The sequence below is a fragment of the Oryctolagus cuniculus genome, chromosome 1, assembly GCF_051225735.1.
Source record: "Oryctolagus cuniculus isolate XC-2025 breed Fujian yellow rabbit chromosome 1, ASM5122573v1, whole genome shotgun sequence".
Lineage (NCBI taxonomy): Eukaryota > Metazoa > Chordata > Mammalia > Lagomorpha > Leporidae > Oryctolagus > Oryctolagus cuniculus.
In genome coordinates, this window is record NC_142867.1 from 2,568,118 (window position 1) to 2,592,009 (window position 23,892).

Consider the following 23,892-nt stretch of genomic DNA (forward strand, 5'->3'; position numbering starts at 1 on the left):
ACCCCCTCAAAGGGCCCCTTCTCGGTGGCAGGCAGTGGGGTGGCTGCTGCTGGCCGGGCTCGAGCCGGCTCCCCGCTCAGCTCCTCTCACCTCCGCTACCCACACCGGCACCTCCCGGCTCAGACCACGCTCACGCCCGCACCGCGTCTGCAGGGAAGCAGCTGGCACCACGGGGCGGTCCTCACAGCTTTCACCGCAATCCGCTTTTGGACGCAGCGTTGTTCACCTGGACCCGAGAACCCGGGCACGGGGAGGACTGGTGTGTGGGGCCAGGTGACAGGGCCCCAGCCCACGACATCAGTGCTGTGCCTGCTGCAGCTCCTCCCGGGAGCCTGGGAGCCCGGGAGGGCAGGACCAGCCTGGCTCCAGCCACAGCCTCTTGCCCGACAGGCAGACCCCACAGTGTCCCTGGCTCCCCGCTGCCTCGTGGGCCACTGGGCACCAGGAGAATGAGCACCTCCCAGGCTTGCCACGGCCACGCGTCCCCCACCCAAGCCAGCTGCTACCGGAGTCGCCTCTGGCCACTCCCCACTGCCCAACCCAGAGCCTCCGGGGGAACGCAGAGGAAGTGGGCGCTGACAGGGCTCCCAACAGCAAGCAGCAGAGGCCGTGCCCGGGAGAGCAGAGAATGCTGCACCATCAGAAACGCTGCACCGTGAGACCAGAAGCTCTGGGTGACGGCGCCACCCTTGACCGCGTGTTCCGCCTGTGTCCATCTCCGAGAACACCAGCCAGAGTCAGACCAACTGCACTCTGCTCTGCCCCGCCCCCCTCCCCGGACAGCTGTTGGTGCTGGTGTTCACGTGGCAAGTTCTGGACCTGCACAGACCGGCCGAAACAGTGATGTCCCCTTTCCAACAGGGAACTTGGTCCCTCGGAGACGGCTGCTGCCAGCGGGGGTCTCGTCTCCGTGCACTGTTCCCAAATCTGCCAGCCCGTGTTAGCAGACCGCGTCCCCCCCAGTCCCATGGCAACTGCACGGAGCATTTGAATTCCTCCAGTCATGATTCACGGTTGCCATCTGTGGACGATAATGAGGGGCGAGGAGCCGGGAATAGCTTTTGGGGTGCTGCTGCAGCACAGCCCTCATCCACGTCAGGGCTGGGGGGCTCTCCTCCCCCACCGGGCTCAGATGGGACTGGAGGAGCTGAGCCCACCTCAGTGACATCGCCGCCCGCAGCCCCTGGGTCTCCAGGAACACCAACAGTGTGGCCAGGAGATGGCAGGCACAGGAAGTGCCCCCCCCACCGGGCTGCCCACGCCCTGCTCGCCCAGGTGGGAGCGGGATGCTCCCTGGAGAACCGGCTTCTGCCAGGCAGAGACGGGTGCTGGGGCCAGCGGCACAGCCAAGGTTAAGGATGTCTGCCTTGACCGATGACAGGGAAGCAGCGTCGGGGGAACCCCGCAATGTCCTCGGGTACCTCCCCCTGCTTCATGGCGCCCCGGGTTGGCAGCCCCTCTGTGCATGCCCTCCCACTCCCCCCTCCCCACACTGCGCCCACCACCAGCAGCGGCGCCCCCTTCTGCCTTTCAGGAGCCGGGCGTGCCGGGGGGAGGGGCTATGGATTTTCTGTACAGCAGGGTTAGAGAGCATGGATGATTTAATTCCGTCAGTGGTTTACCCAAAGCCCCTGGAAACTGGGTCACAGCCATCCTGTGAATCCCGGGGGATAAATGTAACTCTTGGCTGCCTCCAAGTGGGGTGTCTGCCCCCCACCCCTACTTCTCACCCAGCCCCAAGTAACCTTTCCTGCTGGCTTAATACTCCCGGGAGACACATCAGGTGCAATACAGGCAGGTGGGGCCCAGCCGGAAGGGGCGGGGCCTGAGACACAGCGGGCCAGCCCCACTCCACCGTCCACACCGCCCCCTCTTGTGCACACAGAGGCGCAGGAAGGCCCTGGCGCCTCCTGACTGCAGCGCGGGCAGAGACCGGAAGTGCTGCCTCCTGGCACACAGCACACGTGCGGCCACGCGGCAGGCTTCCGAGACAACTGCAGGGTTCTGATGCAGCAGGATCCCCAGGAAATCATCAGCCTGGGCCGTTTAAACCGCAAGACGGGCTCTGCCCTCCCTGGAGCCGGCACTCGGGGTCCCCGACTTTGAGCCAGAAATTTGCACAGCGCTGACGGGGCTACAGGGCTGCTCGGCTCAGAGCCCAGCAGCCTGGGGAAAGGAGGGAGGCCCAGAGACAGAGCCTGAGCCGCACTCTAGGCACCACCACCCGCCCTTACTCCTAGGTCCCCAGGCTCGGCTGCCAGGTATGTGCGTGGGGCGGGCGGCTCACTCCAGGCCACCACTGGGGGGCGCTTTGCTTTGCGAGTATTAGCAAGGGGGATGCGGAGGAGCAAGGTGGTAAGAGGCAGAGGGACCAAATAAAGCCATGACCCGGGGAGCGCCCTGCAGACCACAGAGCTCCCAGCCTGCCCTGCGCACAGGCAAAGCTGCCCTGGGCCGTCCAGGGACCCCAGGTCGACGTCTCAAGCCCACCCACACTTCACACGGTTTCACAGGGGGAGAAGCGCAAACCTCTGTCAAACAGGCAGCCTGCCAGCAGGCGGCCAGGGGCCTGGAATGCATGCTCGGGGCGTGACCCCCACTGCCTCTGCAGGCAGGGGCTTTGGGCAGAAGGACCACAGCCATGGCCCCAGGCGCCCCTGGCTTCAGCTGTAAGCACGGAGGTCCCACACTACCTCTACAATAGCGACTGTATTTTTAAAAGCACATTGTAAAGGCTGGATGCATTTAAACAAATTACCACCTCCGGGGCCAGCATCGTGGAGCCGTGCGCTAAGCTGCCCCCTGTGACCCCCGCGGGTCCAAGCCCTGCTGCTCTGCCTCCGATTAGCTCGCTGCTAACGGTCCTGGGAAGGCAGCAGGGAACAGTACAAGCACCTGGGCCCCTAACGCCCACGCGGGAGACGAGGATGGTGTTCCAGGCCCCCGGCCCAGCCCTGACCGACGTGGCCATCAGGGGAGAGAACGAGCGGAGGGTAGATCTCTCTGTCGCCTCTCTCTTAAAGCCAGGTAAGTCTTTGGATGAAGCGAGCGACTGCTACTTCTGCAGAGGAAGAGGAGGAGAGCGGGGGGAGGGGGAGGTGGCACGCGCACCCCACGGAGCAGACCCTGTGTCAGGCACGCATTCCACGTCGGCATAAACCAGAACTGGAAACTTGGAAAGCAATCGCGGCAGACACAAGGCAGGAACAGACAAAGGAAGCTCGGCACGGCTCGTCTCGTAGCTGCTGGCAGAGCCGAGCAGGGACATGGCAGCCGCCGACTTCCAGGCGCACCGATCTCACGGCAGGTCCTTGAAGGGCTGGAAGCAGAAGCCTGGTCGGCGTCCTGGTGGCAATGGCTTTACCATTCACAGCATTTTGTCTGTGTATGGTGGAGGGGGTAGAAGCCAAGACAAGGGGGACGCTGCTCATTACACACAGGTGTTCAGCACCGTTAAAGGGAGACACGGGTGTACGATTAAGAGGTTTAAATAAGGGGCTGGCGTCGTGGGTTCAGCCACCACTTGCAGCACCGGCATCCCACGTGGGCGCCAGTTCGAGTCCTGGCTGTTCCACTTCCGATCCCGCTCCCTCCCGCCACCAGGAGGACAGCGAAAGAGCAAACAGGATGCACGTCTCTGTGGCGGCATTGGAAAGCCGCCAGCGCCACGGCGACCAGAGGCGCCCAGGTTCTTAGAGTGGACGGCTAGGAAGAGGGGGCCCCGTGGTCACCCGGACACTCGCACGCAGAGGGGCTAAGAACGGGTGGGTGGGCCGTCGGGGGCTCGGAAGGCTGATGCTGCGTGCAGACCTGCACAGCCGAAGTCTGCTGAGAGAGGGAGTGGAAACCCAGGGAGACGCTTGCTCGCCTGCCCACGCTGCCGAATTCAGGGACTGGGAGGGGCGGGGCAGGGCGACAGGGGGCCGGGGCGGGAGGGAGCGTCCTTCCAGTGGCACCTGCCTCTGCCCTGCCGCAGGAAAGGGCCGTCCTCTGTGGAAGAAAATGCCACTCCCTGGGCTTCCGGAACTTTCCAAAGCACACACACTATGCCTGACACTCCGTAAACAGCGTCCAGCTGCTGTGGCTTGGAACGCGCAGGGGTTTAGTCCCCGAGGCCTCCAGGGGAGAGACCTGAACCCAGCTGTGGCGTCTGGAGGCGGGGGCGCTGAGTGCCCTGGGAGGCGATTGGGTGGAGCCCCCGCCCTGCCCTGTGACTGACTCTTCTCGGGTGGGGGATGTCCCTCCCACAGAGAAAGCAGGGGTCTGGCTCTGCTTCTGCAACCGCAGGGGCGCTGGGAGTTCTGTCAGTCCACAGCAGGCGGATGTCTGCTGGTATCTTCTACAGCTCACATCATGTCGTCCACATCCTGTAAGGTGCCCAGCTCTGCCTTACACGGAGACGGCACCGTCAGACCACGCATGCCCTGTCTGCCACGTGACCGGCACTCGGTGCCTCCACAGCACCGGACCGCCAACGACCCCGGCACCAGGGTCCACACCAGCAAGGCCACCTGATCCTGGACCTGGACCCCCAGAACCCTGAGCCGAGTTAACACTGTGTAAAGTGAGCCTGCTTCGCTGCGGTACGGAAAAGCCCACTGATGCGCCAGAGACAGAGCCTCGTGCGGGAAGACAGAGCGAGCTGCGGGCGATCCCGACGTCGGAGCCGGCCGCCGAGGCCCTGAACACGCCGCATTCGAGAGGAGAAAGGCCGATCTGGATAAAACAGCTCAAAGGACGCACAATTTTGCCAGAGAACTGAAAATGCCAAAAAAAAGAACGCGTTGTAAACAACAGATCTGACCAGGGGCTGTGATGAACAGCATAAAAGATGGGCTTAAGATCGGATTCCAGGGGCCGGCGCTGCGGCACAGTGGGTTAAGCCGTGGCCTCTGATGGCCGCGTCCCACAAGGGCGCCGATCACGTCCCAGCTGCTCTGCTTCCGATCAGGTTCCCTATTCATGCACCTGACGGTGCTGCAGGACAAGGCCCACGTGCTCAGGTTCCTGCCACCCACACAGGAGACCCAGGTGGCGTTCCAGGCTCCTGGCTTAGCCTGGCGCAGTCCCAACTGTTGCAGCCATTTGGGGAGTGAATCAGCGAATGGGGAAAAAAAGAAACCTCTCTCTCTCTCTCTCTCTGTAATTCTGCCTTTCAAATAAATAAATAAAGCTTTAGAGAAAAAGATCAGGTTACACACAGAAGATGGGTAAAGAAACTAGAAAACAAGCCAGTGTTTTGAAAAGCCACAATATTTGGTAGAAAGAAAAAATGGAAAATGTTGGGGCCAGCGCTGTGGCTCAGCAGGTAAAGCCGCTGTCCGCAACACTAACATCCTGTCTGGGCACCGGTTCCAGACCCAGCTGCTCCACTTCCAATCCAGCTCTCTGCTGTGGCCTGGGAAAGCAGCGGAAGATGGCCCAGGTGCTCGGGCACCACCCTCAGCCCCACAAAGGGGAAGATGAACTTGGGTGGGGCGGACGCCCTCCCCTCGGGGAGGGAGGCAGCGTGCACTCCTGCGTCAGAACCACCCCTTTAATCCCCTGGTGCTCACACAAACCCACGTCTCTGCTTCAAATTCACCCCTCACCCCAAGACAAGAATCAGAGCAGATCCAGCTGGGGATGCCCCCGCCGCCACCACCCCTGCCTGGAGCCGTGCTGGGACTGAGAGTCCACTCTCAGGGACAGAAGCACGGGTGTGGCCGGCAAAGCTGCAGGGGTGGCGGGGCCCCGGCGCACCCAGGATGCTGGACAGGGATGCGACGGTGGCCATGCTGGCTTCCGGTTTTGCTCTGGGCTGACGGACCCCCTGCCTTACCCGCTGCACACCCCGATGCCTGCCTGGCTGTCAGTTTTGATTGCTCAGTGTTCACAGCTACGAGGGCTTGTCTTGAGTCGCACGTGAGAATGTGGACTGTGGATTGACTGTGAGGCTTGTGGGGTGGGGTGGACGCGTGTCGTGTGTGAGGAGGACACGGGCTCGGGGACCCAGGGGCAGAGACGGAGACGCGTGCGATGAAAAACGTATCCATGGGTTTCAGATTTTTCCTGCGCCAAAATCAATTCACGTCTTCATCGCATTTTGACGTGAACTTTCTCAAGTGCTCTCGCAACATTACAAACCCCATGAGAGAGAGACTCAAACCCAAGCCCAAGAGGGTGAAACCCCACAGCGGGGTCTCAGACCTCACCTGGGGGCAGGAGCCACCCCGTGCCACGAGCAGCAAGAGCCTGTGGTGGCTGGAGGGGGCGAGGAGAAGTGAGTCTGCTTCCCACGCCACGCTGCCTCCTACCAGCCGGGGCAGAGACGCACAAAGGCAGCCTGGAGCCCACGAGGGCCGGCGGCGCAGCGGGGACCTGCGGGGGCTTCGTGGGGGCCGCTGTTTATATCTGTGTGAATGAGCGGCCTCGGGAGGCCTCCGGAGGCTCACGCGGCTCCTGGATGTTCAAGGAAGCCACAGTTAAGCACAGGTCGCTTCATCAGCCGCTGTGCGGAATACACATCGCAACGCCCGCCCGCCCGCCACGCCGACGCTGAGCTTAGAGAAGCGGGCGCTTGTGCCGAGGGCTCCCCACCACACAGAGAAAGCGGGGACAGCGCCCGTGAGCTGCAGGCTGCGCCCGGCCGACAGGCCGCTTAGTGAGGACGCAGCACGGCTGCAGGGTGCGGCCTGGGGTCTCTCCCAGGACCAGCTGCCCACCCCCCACAGCCCTCGATCTGCAGAAGCCTGGGAACCTGCCTGTGCAAACCCAGGTCTGGGCCAGCGCTGTGGCGCAGCGGGTAAAGCCACTGCCCACAGTACTGGCATCCCATGTGGGCGCCAGTTCGAATCCCGGCTGCTCCACTTCCAATCCAGCTCCCTGCTGTGGTCTGGCAACCATGTGGGAGACCTGGAAGAAGCTCTTGGCTCTTGGCTCCTGGCTCCTGGCTCCTGGCTCCGATCGGTGCAGCTCGGGCCATTGCAGCCAGCTGGGGAGTGAACCAGCAGATGGAAGACCTCACTCTCTGTCTCCTTCATTTTCTCTCCCTCTCTTTTTCTCTCTGCCTCTCCTTCTCTCTCTGAGTAACTCTGCCTTTCAAATAAATAAATAAATCTTAAAAAAGAAAAAACAAAACCCAGGTGGACCCACCCCAGGGCCACACGGGGTTTAAACAGAAGAGACCGGAAGGTGGGCCCAGCGGGACGAGAACCTGCACTGCACGAGGAGAGTCCTCGGGACGTCATGGGCACGTGAGCAGGGGGTGGGGGACAGGGGGCTCGCCCTGCAAGGAGCCGTGTGCCATCAGGCACGCATCCAGGGAGTTACCGCTCTGCAAAGCTGCCGCCCCCACCACCTGAGAGAGACGGAGGCACTGGGAGAGGCGCGGGCCCTGGTCATAAGGTTTCCGCTGCTGATCAGCACAGACCCCTTCGCGGTGCTGTACACACACGGCAGTGCGGTGAAGCTTCTCCAACACGCACGTTTCCCCGTGCGGTGCATCCAGCCTCCTGCACTTAGGACACCAAAGAGCGGGGCCGCCTCCAACGGCAAAGCCGCCAACCAAGAGCGCAGGCGCCCAGAAAACCACAGCACCGCACAGGCTGCAGACGCCCACCAGAGGGCACGAGCGAGCAGAGCAGGGCCTCGGGGAGCTGCTGGAATTCTGCAGGACAGCACCTGTCTGCAAGCGACCACCCACATGCAGCACAACCCGGCATGCTGGTGCCACGCGCACGCTAGTCACACACACGCTAGTCACGCACACGCTGGTGCCACGCGCACGCTAGTCATGCACACGCTAGTCACGCACACGCTGGTGCCACGCACATGCTAGTCACACACACGCTAGTCACGCACACGCTGGTGCCACGCACACGCTAGTCACGCACACGCTAGTCACGCACACGCTGGTGCCATGCACACGCTAGTCACACACACGCTAGTCACACACACGCTAGTCACGCACACGCTGGTCACGTACACGCTGTTGCCACACACATGCTGGTGCAACGCACACGCTGGTCACGCACATGCTGGTGCCACGCACACGCTAGTGTCACATGCTGGTGTCACGCACACATGCTGGTGTCACACACACACTGGTGTCATGCACGCGTCTGTGTCACACACACTGGTGTCACATGCCCACCTGTGTCAGGCACACATACTGGTGTCACGCACTGCTGGTGTCACACACATGCTAGTGTCATGCGCACACGCCGGTGTCACGCACATGCTTGTGTCACACACACACTGGTGTCACACACATGCTAGTGTCATGCGCACACACCGGTGTCACGCATATGCCTGTGTCACACACACACACACTGGTGTCACACGCACACGCTAGTGTCACACACACGCTGGTGTCACGCACATGCCTGTGTCACACACGCTGGTGTCACATGCCCACCTGTGTCAGGCACACACACTGGTGTCACACGCACACGCTGGTGTCCTGCACATGCCTGTGTCACGTACCCACCTGTGTCATGCACACACGCTGGTGTCAAGCTCCACGGGTGTCACTCACACACCAGTGCCACCCACACACTTCAGCCGGCCGGCAGATGCACACAAGGGTGGACCGGGCACAGGTGTTCAGCTCCCCAGTCGGGCCCCCCATGGCAGGAGGCGGCACCGAGCCTCACTGCCTCACTGCCCACGCCCAACCGCTGCCCGGTCTGCCTCGCACCGCCGGCTGGTCCTGCCCCACCTGCTAAGAACAACGCAGCCAGCACCAGGGTGAGAATTTCTGCCGCAACCCAGGGAGACCAGGCAAGCGCACAGCACACCGTATGCTCGGAAAACATCCCAATCTGCCAGCTTCTTTGTTTCAAGAAATAAGGGCCGCAACAGTAAGCAGCAGATGCCAAACAGGGAGACAAAAGATGCTTTGTGTCTATTTCATAAACAGTAGCACGTCCGTGTGCCGCAACAAAGCAGCAGCCCGGAACAGGCTCAGCGCCATTAAGTCCTCGGGGAAGACGCTGACACTAGCTCCCGAGACCTCGCGGTGCCGCCCGTGCAGGCCGCCACGCTTGCCCCACACCGGGCCACTCCCTGGTCCCCTAGGACTGACCGCAGTCCTCGTGGGTGCTGTGGGCAAAGCTGGGAGCCTGGGCCCAGGCAGGGGAGGGAGAGAGCAGGGCGGTGCGAGGACTTGAGTAGTGAGCTCCCCACCTCAGAAGGGGGCCCGGCACAGGGAGGAAGAGAGGACGGCCAGGGGTGGCTCAGGGCCCAGCTGAGGGAGCCCCGCACCCGGAGGACGCCTTGCTCCTGGGTGCGTCTGTGCGGAAGTTTCTAGACAAGGTCAGTAGTTGAACTGGCGGCCTCAGGCCAACAGAGACCCGTCCCCCACAAGGGTGGGCATCACTCTCCCCCAAGGGCCTGCACAGCACAAAGGCAGCCGAGGGGGCTCCACGGACTGCGTCCCACTGCCTTCTCCTGCCCTTGGACCGTGGCTGGCACTGAGGCGTGGACCAGCGTCTCGCCAAGGGCTCCCATGGCTTCCAGACAGCCGGCGGCAGAGGACACAACCTCTCGGCATCCAGAACCACTCAAGTCCATTCCTTAAGTTCCTCCTCTCTCTCTCTACACACACACACACACACACACAGACACACACATACTTCGAAAACCTTGTGCAACATGCAATTTAAAGGCAAGTTTAGGGGGTGGGCATTTAGCCCAGTGGTTAGGACGCCGCTTCCCACCAGCGCAGACCCGGGAAGGCAGACGGGATGGTGCATGTTCACAGACGCCCGCCTCCAGCTGTTGGCACTGGGGAAGTGAACCAGTGGGTGCGAGGGCTCTTTTGCCTCTCAAGTAAATAGAAAATAATAACAGATAAAAAAGAAAGTTCATTTTGGCTCCAAAAAATAAAGCCATGTGTACAAGGAGTCTGCAATTTCAAAAAAAGAAAAAAACAACCACGGATTAGGAAAACCTTGTGTGTGAAATTCACGATTCTGCTGGACCAACAAAAGTTATCTTGTAGTCACACCTCCCAGGAGCCTCTGTGAAGGTTCTCCCCTCCTCTTCCTCTTCTGTGTTTTTGGGGAACCATGATGGACGCTCTTCCGACCCCCAAGGCACCTGCTGCACCCCTGGAGAGCAGCCAGGACCCACGGCGCTCCCCGACCCCGGCTGCGTTCCAAAGGCACTGGGAAGGCCGGCTCGTGTGTCCGAAGGCCAGCTGTCCAGGACAGCGGCCAGCAGGGCTCAGGGCAGGACAGGCCCTCGGGTCAGACCAGGCGCGGATCAAGGCTATCAGGGTGGTCCCGAGGTGTGTTCCTGGGATGGGATGCAGAGTGTGGTTGCCAGGGCAACCTCACCCCAGAAAGGGCCCTGCTGGGAACGAGGCAGCCAGGGCCTCCTGGACAGGTTCGCAACCTTGGAGCCCAGGGAACGCACATGGCAGCAGGTAAGGCACCTGTCTCAAAGCTGATGCCTGCGAGGAGGAACCTGGGTGAGGGCACGGGGTCACTCTCCCAGAAAGAGGGGCCCATTCCCTCCAGCAGGATCCATAGGGCAAGGGCAGGCCCAATGGCAAGACAGAAGAGCTGGGCATCAGCACAGGTAGCCATCTCAGCCTGCAGGTGAGGGTCAGTCCACGACCCGGATCCCGACCCTGACCCTGGGCAAGTGTTGGGACCCCCAAAGCCAAGACCATGTCAGAGAGAGGGCTGGGAAAGAGGCTGACTGGAGAGGGTATGGGTGCCCCCAGGGGTTCCCAGCCTCTGTCAGGAAGACGGAGCTGGCAGGTGCAGCAGGCTGAGACCCCAGGCCTGGCAGACAGAGAGGCAGGGCTGGGAGCTGGCGGCTGGGCGGGAAGCAGTGCAGTGGTGCCGTGATGGCCATGCCATGTGCGAGGGCCTGCCCTGCCTGCCCCGGCCTCCCCCAGGGCCACTCCAGGGATCTCCAGCAATGGGCACCACCCAAGAGCCACAGCAGAGCACGCGGGACGCTGGGGTGCACCTGGCTCTGCCCGGGTGGCGGCTCCGCTTCCGCAGCCTCCCCAGCCGTAACCCAGGAACCAGGACAGGACCTGCCTGGACGGCAGCCGTGGCAGCAGCAGGGGCGCAGAGATCAGTGCCCCGTGGTCGCCTCCGCACACAGCTGCAAGTGCAGGTGTGAGGCTGTGGGACCGTCCCCTCCGGCATGTCCTGGCCCGGCTCCCAGGGGCTGAGGCTGCCCGTCATCCTAGCCAGGAGCCCAGCAGCACAGCTTCTATCTCCCTCGGTGACCTCTGTGTCTGGTGCCCCAGCTTCTTTCTGGCCCTGGCCCTGCCCAGGCCCAAGCCGCTCCTGAGTCAGTGCCGTCTCCTGCCGGCAGAGGGCACAGTCACCACTGACGGACAAGAGGATACGGAGCTGGCACGCCATCCCAGGGGACCCGGCGCGAAAGCATCCAGCCCGGTGCAGGGCATGGAGCCACCGAGCCACCCCAGCATGTGGCCCTCCATGTGGAGTGCCCACAGCAGGCTATCCACAGACACTGAAGCAGCCCAGGGCTGGAGCAGGGCTGGGGAGGAAGGCACCGGATGAAGACATGGCAGGACTGACCGTGGGATGGCAGCATGGCCCAGGGACACACCAAGAGCCACAGACCATGCCCACAGAGACGTGGATCACGTGTTTTTTACAGAAACAAACAGGCAGCACAGAGCACGAAACAAGGCCAGGCGCCTCGGCCTCCACCTCCCCACGCCGCACAGCCGTGGTCAGAGCCGCTGGCCAGGCCAGGCCACGGAGGGCCAAGGGCCACGGATGACACCATGTGACCTCTGGCTTCACATGCCTGCCCCTGGCCACCACGGTCAGTCCAGTGCAGGTCTTCCTTGGGGCCTCCCTACTCCTTTAAGACAAGGAAGGGACAGTGTCTCAGGGCCAAAGTCAGTCCCGGCCTGGCTCACCCTGGCGTGCTCCCGTCCTGAGCCCCACAGGCAACCCCTCTCACGCACCCCTGTTCTCTCCCTGAAGGGAGAACCGAGCCCAAAACATTTCAGACAAAAGCGGAAAAGCGCCGTCCACGCGCAGCCCCAGACGCCCCGGGACTCGGCATTAGCAGACCAGAGACTCTGAGGCTGGCGCTCCTCACCCGCGTCTGCACAGCCGCTCTACGGGGAGTGGGAGAAACGGCGTCGTCAGGCTGAGCCGCTGCTGTCCTTGGGAGAAGAGGAAGCCTATACAACACGTGTGTGGACAAAGGCACTGCGGCACCACAGCCACGGGAGCCACGGGAGCCCCACTCCAAGGGTCCCACGGCCGCCACAGCAAATCCCGACCTCCTGCCTGGCAGCTGTCATCCTAACCCTGGCCCTGTCGCGAGGGAAGGCAACTCAGATGCTCCCGGAACCGGGAGCGGAAGGGGACCCGGGACCCCATCAGCAGTGCAGGCGGCAGGCTCTGCGGGTGGACCCCACGCTGTCCTGGCCAGGGAATCCCACCAGGCGCGGCAGCCAGCTCCAGGAAGCCCTCCTGGATGTCCCAAAGCCTAGAGTCAGCTTCCAAGACAGGCCTCCCCACCAGGGACTGCAACAGGTTCAGTGAGCGTGGCAGAGGGGACCAAGAGAGACCCACGTGGGCCCCGGCCTGCCGGGGTGGGTCTCCTGTAGCCACGCCCTCTTGCCAGGCCCCTCACCCCCTCCAGCCGCAGGACCCAGCAACTCCTGGCCTGTGTGCACGAGACGGGCCACAGACAGGGTGTCCTCAGGGAAGATGGGACACTCTCCAGAGAGGAAGTGCACAAGCAGTGACCCAGAAAACAAGCCGGGGAGGCAGAGCGACAAGGACCCCGCTCCCGTCAGCTCGGGGGGCGCACCTGCCAGGCCACCCCCCACCCACAACTTCCCCGAAGAGAGAAGCAGGGGAGCGGAAATGGAGGGCCCCTCCCCACGTCCACGAAACCAGGCCAAATCGGACGGGCGCTCCGGGCTCTCCTGGGACGCCGGCCTGTCCCGTCAGCCCTACTCTCTCCATGACTCCTCGCGGCCTCGCTGACCACTGCTCTCGGGCTGCGCATCTGAACACTTCGGCCTCATGGCTAAGAGGCTGCTTGGGACCTGAACCCCGTATCCAAAGGCCCGGGTTCGACTCCGGCTCTGTCTCTTGATTCCAGCTCCCTACTGATGCACGCCTTGGGTTGGGGGGGGGCGGCAGGTGATGGCCCCGATGCTTGGGCCCCTGCTCCCCCACTGTGGGAGACCCACCTGGAGCCCCAGACTGCCAGCTTTAGCCTGGCCCAGCCCTGGCTGCTTAGGCACCTGGGGAGTGAACCAGCAAAGAGGATCTCCCCACCCCCCAACCCTTTCATATACAATGAAAATAAAAACAATTTTAAAAATTAAATAAAATCACCACACGACCCAGCAGGGCCACAGGAGGGGACGCGAGTCCTCCAGGGAGCCGAGAGCAGGCACTCAGGAGCACCGTGTTCCGGTCCACAACAGCCCCGGCACCAGTTCTGTTAGGCAGGAAGTCAGTTATGAGCTTGTGTGTGTGTGACATGAAGGCCTAGAGAAGACATCTATGTCCAGCACATGCTGCATCTCAAGGTTGTCCCAATGGCGTTTCAGGGGCAGCCCGGTATTCACACCCTGCCCTGCCCCCTTCTACCTGATAACCTGCCAGGTCGGGGGGGGGGGGAGGGGGTCCCCAGGTCCCCAGCCCTTCTGCCTGACAAATCTTCCACAACCTCCCAGGTGCAGCCCAGTATCTCATCTCAAACACCCTGCTCCCTTCCTCCTGTCTGATAACATTTGCATCCATAAAGTCCTTTGTTTCAGACCTTCAGGAGAGAAGTTGTTCTATTTACATCCAAAAAGCCCTTTGTTCCAAGAGGAGCAGAGGTGGGGAAGCAAGGCCCATCTCCTTCACACACACACACACACACACACACACACACACACCCCGCCTCAACCGGACTGCGCACTCAGCCCTCTGCCTCTCTGCTGAGCCGCCCGCCTGCCTGGCCAGGTGTCATCTCTCCACTCAACCATGTAACCTCGCTCCCCTACCCGCTGTCCGAGCGATGGCACTCTCTCTCAGGTCCTGTCTAGAGAGGTGCCCATCCGCCCTTACGGATGTCCCTTCCTTAACAAACTTTGCTATTTTACCTCCCACTACTCTGTCTCACGCCTGAATTCTTTCTTGCGCGAAGACAAGAACCCTGCAAATTTCTCCCGTAACAGCTCGGCAGCCAGAAGGCGGAAGTGGTCACACAGCGCGGGGCCAGCGCGGGGCGGCGGCCTGATGGGGACAGAGCTGCACTGTGCTGGGGTCAGAGGTGATGACCCCGCTCACAGCCCCCCTGCTGAACACTTAGAAAAGGCGACGACGACGAGGAGCTTGGCTCTCATGTGTGTGAGCTTCTTAAAGATTTTATTTATTTAATTATTTGAGAGGCACAGTTATAGACAATAGACGGAGAGAGGTCTTCCATCCGCTGGTTCCCTCCCTAAATCGCTACAACGGCTGGAGCTGGGCCAATCAGAAGCCAGGAGCCAGGAGCTTCTTCCAGGTCTCCCACGCGGGTGCAGGGGCCCCAGCACTTGGGGCATCCTTTGCTGCCTTCCCAGGCACATTAGGAGGGAGCTGGATCGGCAGTGGAGCAGCTGGGATTCCCGTGCCCTGGGATGCCGGCCCTGCAGGTCTAGGCTTGGCCCACTAACCTCAGCACAGGCCTCTCCTTTGTGCATTTTAAATCAACTGAATTTCTAAATTATCTTGCAAAGTCAGAGATTTAGAAGTAATGAATATGTGCATTGCTTGCATTTAAAAAATAGCAACAACACACCCAGTGCACCTAAAACACGTGGCCTCTTCTTTCAGCTCCAGGAGTGAGGCAGTGCCTGCACAGCCAGCAGCCTCCCCTGCTCCCTCCCAGGCCCCCAGGGCCCAGGTCCTCCTCCAGGTGGAGCCCAGGACTCCTGCCCAAGCCTCCTCTCGAGGCCAGGGAGGCCTGCAGGCCCCAGACTCAGTCCCCACGTGAATCCTGTCCTGGCATTCCATCTGACGGGCACCAGCCCATCCCATCACAGTCAAGCCAGGACCAGCGGCGGGAACTCATGGCTTAGGCATCCAAAGGTGGAGAAGATGTGGCCGCCTCGGCATAGGAGCTCAGCTTCCATAATGGACGCCGGTTCGAGTCCCGGCTGCTCCACTCCCAACCCAGCCCCCTGCTAACGCACCTGGGAAGGCAGTAGAAGATGGCCCAAGTGCTGGGGCCCTGCACCCACGTGGGAGAATGGACAGAGCTCTGGGCTCCTGGCTTGGGCCTGGACCAGCCCCAATCATTGTAGCTATTTGGGGAGTGAGCCAGTGGATTGAACATAAATCCTCTCTCTCTCTTGCTCACTCTCTTGCTCTCACTCTCCCCTTCAAATAAATAAATCTTTTTACAAAACGAAAAATCCAAGACGCTGTGGCCAAGGCTCCCGATCAATAGTGACTACAACACCAAGGGCGTGTGAAGGGCGGGCCTTCCTCCTCCTCCTGGGAGCATCCCGGCCAGGGCGGGGGCCTCAGCACAGGACGTGCGGGCGGCGCAGCTGGCAGCGTGGCGCAGGGCGCAGCACCCAGGGACCGGGAGAGTCTGGGGGCTGGAACGTCACCGCGGGTCCTCTGGCCACCAGGGCTGCTGGATGGGGTGGGGCTGGGAGGTCACCTGCGCCTCCGGGGGCACCCATGGGGTCTGGTGAGAGGCCTGGAGGGCGGCACAGAGCGTGTGTCCCTGGCAGGGCTCACTCCAGACACTGACAGAGAAGTGCCCCACAGCGTCAGGAGGACCAGCACTGAGCCGGACAGGACGGCCCCTGCGGAGCCGGCCAGGGCCCAGGCCCCCAGAGCTCACTTGGAGACAGCGTTCCGGACCGGGCAGGCTCAGCGCCACCGACACTCATCTCAGCTCCGCCGATCTTCCCGAAACCACAGCCGCTGCTATTCTGTGCCGACACTGGGTCTTCCCTGAGCCTGGGATGCGCGGCGAACACACCTACTGCGCGCCAGGCTGATGACCAAAACACAGGCTCCCCCTGGAAAGGCTGCCCAGGCCTGAGGGGCCTCTCCAGGACACAGCTCAAAGACGCCTCAGACTCCGAGTCTCGGGGCCGGCGCCCAGTGCAGCGGGGTAAGCAGCCGCTGTAACACCGGCATCCCACGTGGGTTCTGGTTTGAGTCCCGGCTGCTCCACTTCCAAACCAGCTCCCTGCTAATGCACCTGGGAAGGCAGTGGAAGACGGCCCAAGTGCTTGGGCCCCTGCACCCGCGTGGGAGACACGGAAGAAGCTCCTGGCTCCTGGCTTCCGACTGGTCTGGCTCTGGCCACTACAGCCATTTAGGGAGTGAACCAGTGGATGGAAGATCTCACCTTCTCTCTCTCTCTCGGTCTCCTCCTGACCCCTCTCTAACTCTGCCTCTCCAATAAATAATCTTTAAGAAACAAAACAAAACTCAGAGCTTTGGAAAGCAGGAAAGATCTTGGTTCCGAGTGCTGCAGTGAACCCCAACAGGAAGCCTCTCCCCGGACCAACCCAGCCCCTGGCTCAGGGCCAGCCACTTCACTAAGTCCACGCAAGACAGAATCAGCTTGCCACAGAGCCCTCGGGGGAGCAGGCAGCACGCCCGGGGCCACGGCTGGCCTCCCGCTAATTGAGATCAATCTGGCCTTAGTAACATCACAGCTCACCAAGACTTCTCTCTCCTGAATAAATATCATTCTTTAAATGCCAGTTCTCTGAGGTTATCCTCGAAATGTTAGAGAGAGACAGACAGACACGAATCATAGACTAAAACCAGCCTCGTTTCCTCCGAAGAGCGGTTGGAAGAGCTAAGGCCCGTGTTCGTCTTCACCATTTGTTTATTTTGCGATGAGCATTGTGGTTCCTGGTCAGTGTGAGCCACGCGCAGGCCCAGTGGAAACAGATCCCGCGGAGGGGACGGGCTCGTGGGACACTGGCGCTGGCCGTGTGAGCCTCCCCAGGCCCAGCAGGGCTTCTCACAACAGAGACACAGCAAGAGAACCGACCGACAACCTGAGCACTGGGCAAATTCCACGGGTGCCCACCACTGGGCTCCTGGGAGAAAGGGCACTCCTCCCTTGGGCCCCCTCCCTGGGAGAATTCCTGGTGCTGTGGCCTTGTTTGAGAGACACGAAGAAAGAGCGCCCATCCGCTTATCTGCTGTTCACTCCCCAACTGCCCCCAAGGCTACAGAACCGGAACCGGCCAGGTCTGTGGGTGGCAGGGACCCAGGGACTTAGCCACAGTGCCGCCTCCCGGGGTCTGCCTCAGCTGGAGCTGAGTTGCACCCCAGGCGTCTGCGGCGAGACCATCTGAACCTGGTACTTTAACGGAGAGCCCAACGCCCAACCCGGTGTGACCTGTTCTGACACATGGCTGCAGCTCCTATCCTGCCCAAACCTGGGTTCTCCTCTTAGAACACCTTGTTAGCCACGCTGCACTAGCGAAGAGACAGCGCCAACACGCACCTACCATCAACTGGGACCAAAGCACGCCGAGGCTCAGCAAGCCTGGGCCTTCCTAAGTGCCCCAAAGTGGGCGTCCCTGCTAGTAGTTCTTATTAGGTTAGATAGGATGGGGGTCACTATCAGCTTAAAAGGGGCCGCTGCTATTAGGTTCTATAGGGTAAGGGTGGCTGCTATTAGGTTCTATAGGGTAAGGGTGCCTGCTATTAGGTTCTACAGGGTAAGGGTGGCTGCTATTGGGTTCTATAGGGCAGGGTGGCTGCTATTAGGTTATACAGGGTAAGGGTGCCTGCTATTAGGTTCTATAGGGTAAGGGTGCCTGCTATTAGGTTATACAGGGTAAGGGTGCCTGCTATTAGGTTCTATAGGGTAGGGTGCCTGCTATTAGGTTCTATAGGGCTGGGTGCCTGCTATTAGGTTCTATAGGGTAAGGGTGACTGCTATTAGGTTGTATAGGGTAAGGGTGCTGCTATTAGGTTCTATAGGGTAGGGTGGCTGCTATTAGGTTCTATAGGGCATGGAGGCTGCTATTAGGTTCTATAGGGCAGGGTGCCTGCTATTAGGTTCTATAGGGTAAGGGTGTCTGCTATTAGATTCCATAGGGCAGGGAGGCTGCTATTAGGTTCTATAGGGCTGGGGAGGCTGGAAGGGAGAGGCCTGGAGCTGTCCAGCAGGGCCAGAGGCTGCTTCTCTGTGTCACCCAGGAAAAGACCAGGCCCAGGCTGCTCCTTCTGATTTTCCTCTCCTGTTTGGGTTTTTCCGGAAACTTCTCAAGGTCTGCAGTCGTCCCGCTAAGCCCTGGCTCCCAGCACGCACAGAGCTGTAGGGCAGGCCCTGTGCACGCAGAAGCAGGGGACCCTGCACCTGTGCGCACGCTGCCACCTGCTGACACGGGCTGCTTGCCAGGCAGCTGCGGGAAGAGACTTGAGACAGGCCCCCGGGAGGCCAGGTGACCCGGGCTGGCCGAGGGCGGGCAGCAGAGACCACAGCGGAGCCAGGAGCAGGAGCTGGAAGTGCTGCCCTCTCCCGCGGGGTCGCTCCCAACGCACCAACAACCCAGGACTGGGCGACCTGCTGCTCCTCCCTTCTTCCTAACCTTCCACTGCATCTGAAAGGCAGAGACACGGCCCGAGCCCCGGCTGCACAGTGCAAGCCCCTCCTCCACACACCCAGCACCAAGCTGCCCGCGGTCAACACTGCCCCCTAGTGGCTGGCCCTAGACGTTACAGGGACCTCGGAGACCAGAAGGCCCCTTGGCCATGACCAAGGTCACGGAGACTCCAGACTGCAGGACAAAGCCTGCGTCCTCCCGGAAACACGTCACGGTGGTTCATGGTTCAGCTCGGTGGATGGCTGCACGAACTGTGAGCGAGTGACAGCCCCCCACACGTGCATGGAGTTCAAACGCTTTCTGCACCAAAATGCACCTGCCTGAGGGGAAGCACAGAGCATGCGAGGAGGCAGCACCAGCACCCGCGGAGGAGCGGCGTTCTCCTGGCAAAGGTGCGGGGGCGGGGCTCACGGTCCCACCTGGCTGCAGTGTGGCCGCGTCTCAGGAGATGGTGCTGGTGCCCGCAGCTTGGGGAGGGGTCTCTGCTCATGGGGACCATGGAGCAGGGGCAGAGGCACTCCTTCCAGGGGCTGGGGAAGGGAGCCATGGCCAGGAGGACACCTGACCACCCAGGAAGTTAGGACCGAGGTGTCCGGGGCGGGGGGCGGGCAGACCAGACGCTGCTGTAGTCCATTTCCTGTGACTATAACAAACCCCTGCGGCTACCCAGGGTCCACCCAGGTCTCCCACGTGGGAGGCAGGGGCGCAGGGACCTGCCCTCACTGCTGCGTCCCAGAGCGCCTGGCGGCGGGAAACACAGGACTCAAGCCAGGAGCTTTGGTCAGAGCTGAGCGTCACGCAGCGACATCACCACTACGCCCACCCGGACCTGGTAGAGACGCTCCGTGGGCTCCCAGCGTTGGAGGCTGGACGTCCATGGCCGAGGCCGGGCGTCCCTGCCTGTGCGGGCTCCACAGGCGCAGACGGCAGGTGCAGTAGGGGGGAGCGGGCAGCGGCCATGCTTCCTACTGCCCGCTCTCGCGAGAACTAACAGGACCACAGGACCCCTTCCCTGAGTGGCACCCCCAGGACCCCGTCCCTCCCCCCAGGCCGCACCTCTGCCCCTGGCACAGGAACCCTGGGGGCGGAGCCCGGACCAAACCACAGCAGGCAGCCAGGTCAGAAAAAGGGAGGAGACTGGCCGCCCGCAGGCCAGCACAGCCACAGCTGGAGGGGCAGGCAGCAGGGAGCCTGGTCAGCACCGGGGTGGACCCTGAGCTCCAGGGGAAGGGGCAGGGCAGGACTAGAGACGCTTCTCATAGACGAGAGGTCCACAGTTCAGGGCCCAGTCCTTCCACGCTGTTGGGAACTGCCCCTTCCCGTCTGCCCCCGGGCACAGGCAGTCGCCGGGGCTCGGTTCCCCAGGTGGAGGTCCATCTTTGTTTTCCTGGAATGAACTCATGGCCAGGTGCTGGCGGACCGCAGTGCAGGCCCCGGCGGCCAGGCCCATCCCTCCCGGGGTGCCCAGCGTCCTGGACCCAGCTCCGCCTGCCCTGTACTGTCCTGGCCTTGCCCTCAGCCCACCACATCCACAGCTTCCAGGGAGGGAGGCAGTGACCCCCCCAGCACTCCAGGTGCACGGCGACCCCAGGGCCTTTGCTTGTGCCCGTGCTGGACCTGCTCCCCCCAGGCACCCACCGGGCCACATCCTCCTTCCCTTGTTCCTGGCAAGACCCTGGCGTCCACAGCACCGCGTCTGTCCGCCGTGCGCCCACGCTGCTTCATGTTCCGTGCTAACAACCCTGACGCGTCACATGAGGCTACTTCGAGAAGGCTGGGGGGGGGGGGGACAGATTTAAAAGGTAACTCGACTTTGTGCAGTCCGTCTCAGAATCTATGAGAACGAGAGGGGTTTGGGAAACGTGTGTGATCAAAATCGTGCGTGATTTCAAAAAAATCGGGGCACCAAAACAGACGTCCCCTTTACCGCCACTTGCCCATCTGCCCCTCGTGGAGGGAGCTGCCCACGAGCGGTGCTCCAGGCACCGGGGCGCTCCGGGAGAGGGCAGATTCAGCCCCGGCTCCCTTTCTCCCCGGACACAGGCGGTGGCTCCTCCACACTCAGGTTCCCTGGGTTTCCACGTGTGACCCAGAAGGGCAACTTCCAGTCCCTGTTCCTATGGGAACGCAGACTCCACACCCCACAGGGGCACGGAGGGACTTCTGCAAGAAGCCACTTGACTGAAAGACTTGGCCTAATGAGAGAGGCAGTGCAGGGTCGCCAGGGCCCACCAGGGGAGGCCAGGCTGAGCCCTGAGGGTGGCAAACCACAAAGGCAGTGCCCCCCGCCGCCACCAGAGGGCGACACAGACCCAGGCCACCTGGGGGTTTTCCTCTGCAAAATCAGAAAACCAGATTTTCACGTGAAATCCCTGGGTGCTTCAACACTGGCAATTAATTAAAAAAAAAAAATCTGGGCTGCATCCACAGTCAGGCTCTGTGGTGTCAGCTCTGCCCTCTGGACAGGTGGCACGGAGGGTGGGCTGCCAAGGCCGTCGTGTGCTCCACCCACCCAGGGGGCTGGAAGACCCGGGACAGCGGAGGTGCCCGCCCCGCCCCCGCCTCACCGGGATGCTTGGAACACAGCAGGTGCACCCGAGGACGAACAGGGAGACCCAAGGGGTGGTCTTCCTGGCCACTGACGGGCAGGGAGGGCTCGGGTGCTGGCTGGGGTGGGTCACTGTGCTGCAGAAGGGTCAGGCCACGGGAGGAAACACCCGTCCAGCCTCGCTCCGAGTCCATGCGCATTTCAACGAGACGAGGTCTGGTCACAGCTTCTGATGGGAGAGGAACAGAGGCCGGGCAGCTGCCACAGGACAGGGCGGCCTCTGGGGAGGGCTAGGTGGCGCGAGGTTGGGGGTGCAGCTCTGAGACGGGGCACGGGGAGGACAGGGACAGACAGACAAGTGTCGCCTCTGGATTCTGCCCATGAGAGCCCCATCCCCCGAGGCTGGGCTGGGGGGACCGCCCGCTCCTGCACTGGGGCCCTCCAGAACTGAGAGGCCCCATAACCCCCTCGGCCTTTGGATGTGATGGACCCCCAAGCGACACGAGCAGGCACGCCGCGCCGCCGCCAGGGTCGTCGGGCCTCCACGCTGGCCGTCACCCAGCCGGCTGCCATGACACGGACCTGTTTGCCCCTCTCTGGCTGAACTGCTGACCGCAGGAGCTCAACGCAGAGCAGGCCGGGGGCTGCCCCTCGAGGAGACACTGGCCCATTTCCTGCGATCCTCTTCCTATTAAACACTCGCAAATGCCGAGACCCGAGGGACGGCCATGACCCAGGCCTACGGAGCTTTCCCAGGATGCACCTGGTGGGCGCCACACCTGACAGGCGCCCGATGGCACTCAGGTCACTGCCACCCTGGCGTCTCTCACCTCACCTCTAGGCATTCCCATCTCAGCTCCGCAGTCCTGGCTCCGGCCTCTCTTCCTCCACGTGGTGCAACGGGTGAGGCCGGACACGGGGCCTGGGGTCCCTCGCCCCTGCCGAGCCTCGTGGCCCAGGGCTGTGCACCGGGCGTTCCTGTGGACCCAGGAGCCCCGCGTCGCGACGCCGCGTGGAGAAGGGCTCAGCGCGGGACAGGCAGCCTGAGCACAGAGCTGGGGGCTGGGGGCACCCAGCAGACCCGCCTGGAGGCCTTGCGCTGCCTCGTCCCTCCTGATCCGTGTGAACACGGGACCCCGGAGCCATCTGCACGTCCTCCTCGCCTCTCCCGCGCCCCCGGCTCTGCTCCCACACAGCCACTGCACTGCAGCCGATCCCAGGGAGAAAGGGCCACCCCTTCTGATCCTTCACCTCCCGGCACCATGGAAGACCTGCTCAGAACATGGCTCCCGGTCTCAGCCGGGCTCTGCCACAGCCACAGGCCACGGGGACACGCACAGGGGTGCATGGACCCCACATCAAGACGCCCCCGACTCACGATGCGGCCGCAACCTCAGAGCCCATCGGCAGCTGCATATATTGCGTATCAGAATGCACATGTCAGCCCTAGGCCACCGGCGCCAAGCCAGGCCGGCCCCCCTAACCACACTCGGGCCCCTGCACGTGCCTCCAGCCGGCAAAGCCACCGGCCCAAGGCTGTTTACAATCAAGCATGGTGTGTCCAACACAACCCCCTGCATCACCATCACCACCAAGGTCACAATCACCATGTCAACGTCACCACCGCCTCCAGCGTCATCGCAATCACCTGGTCCAGACCCGCCCAGTGACGTCATCGATGCTCCTCTTCCTCCTCCCCCCTCAGTGAAGCCACACCCCCAGCTCTGACTCTCCAGGCACCGGGATCCCTGCAGGGCTCGGCACCAGCCCTGCCCACCCCCGGCGTCTGGGGCGGTGGGACTGAGACCTCGTGTCTCTCCCGAGCTCCCGCTGGCCCAATGTTTGGACTACACCAGTAGCCGGCCAGACCAGTGTCCCCGGCACAAAGCCTGCATTCACAGTGCCGCCCGAGAGCCCCCACCCCAGCACCCAGGGGAACCCCGCCGAGCCCCGTCACAGAGGCTGCACCCCGAGCTCGGGGTGGAAGGATTGTGTTTCCATCGTGCAGTCCCGGTCACTCCACAGCACCAGGTGCGCCTGTGCAGGAGGGGGCCGGCCACACGCCGTGCGTGTGCAGAGAGCGTGTGCAGAGAGCGTGGGCAGGGGCCCAGAGCGTGGGCAGAGAGCATGGGCAGGGGCCCAGAGCGTGGGCAGAGAGCGTGGGCAGGGGCCCAGAGCGTGTGCAGAGAGCGTGGGCAGAGAGCGTGGGCAGAGAGCGTGGGCAGGGGCCCAGAGCGTGGGCAGGGGCCCAGAGCCGCGAGGCTCCACAGCCACATGCCTCCTCGCTTAGCTCTGCAGGCACAGGTGCCGCCGGATCTGTGTCAGTGCAGCTGGCATCCCAGGGGTCAGGGCCCATGGGGACAGGCCGCAGTGGGCCGGCAGGGTGGGGACAAGCCACCCACAGTGGCCCGTTGCTCCGGAAGCCACGGGAGGGAGAGTCGCTTCCTGCAGCACCACACGCCACGCCGCGCCACACCTCGTCTGGAAGAGTCGGGAGTGGCTTTATCATCCGACGGCTGCTTCCTGAGCAAACCGTGCTCAGGTATGGGAGGGTTACAAACCAGGAGCACCAGCTGCGAGGACCACAGGACATGCGGAGTGCACTTGAGAACCCAGGTAAGGCGACAGGGCTACCTTCTGCGTTACGCGCATTTTACCACGTTGTTCAGTTTCCAACCAAGGCCCTGGGCTTGTCTGCTTCACCACCGAAGCCCTCGGCCAGCCCGATGGGACATCAGACCCAACGGGGGTGTTGACAGGG

General features: G+C 62.3%; 1 protein-coding gene across 13 annotated transcripts in view; it reads right to left on the reverse strand.

The window, feature by feature from the left end:
• The window catches only part of SHANK2 (SH3 and multiple ankyrin repeat domains 2), a 390,809-nt gene that overhangs the window by 292,500 nt on the left and 74,417 nt on the right, over positions 1–23,892 (reverse strand). The window lies entirely within an intron of this gene.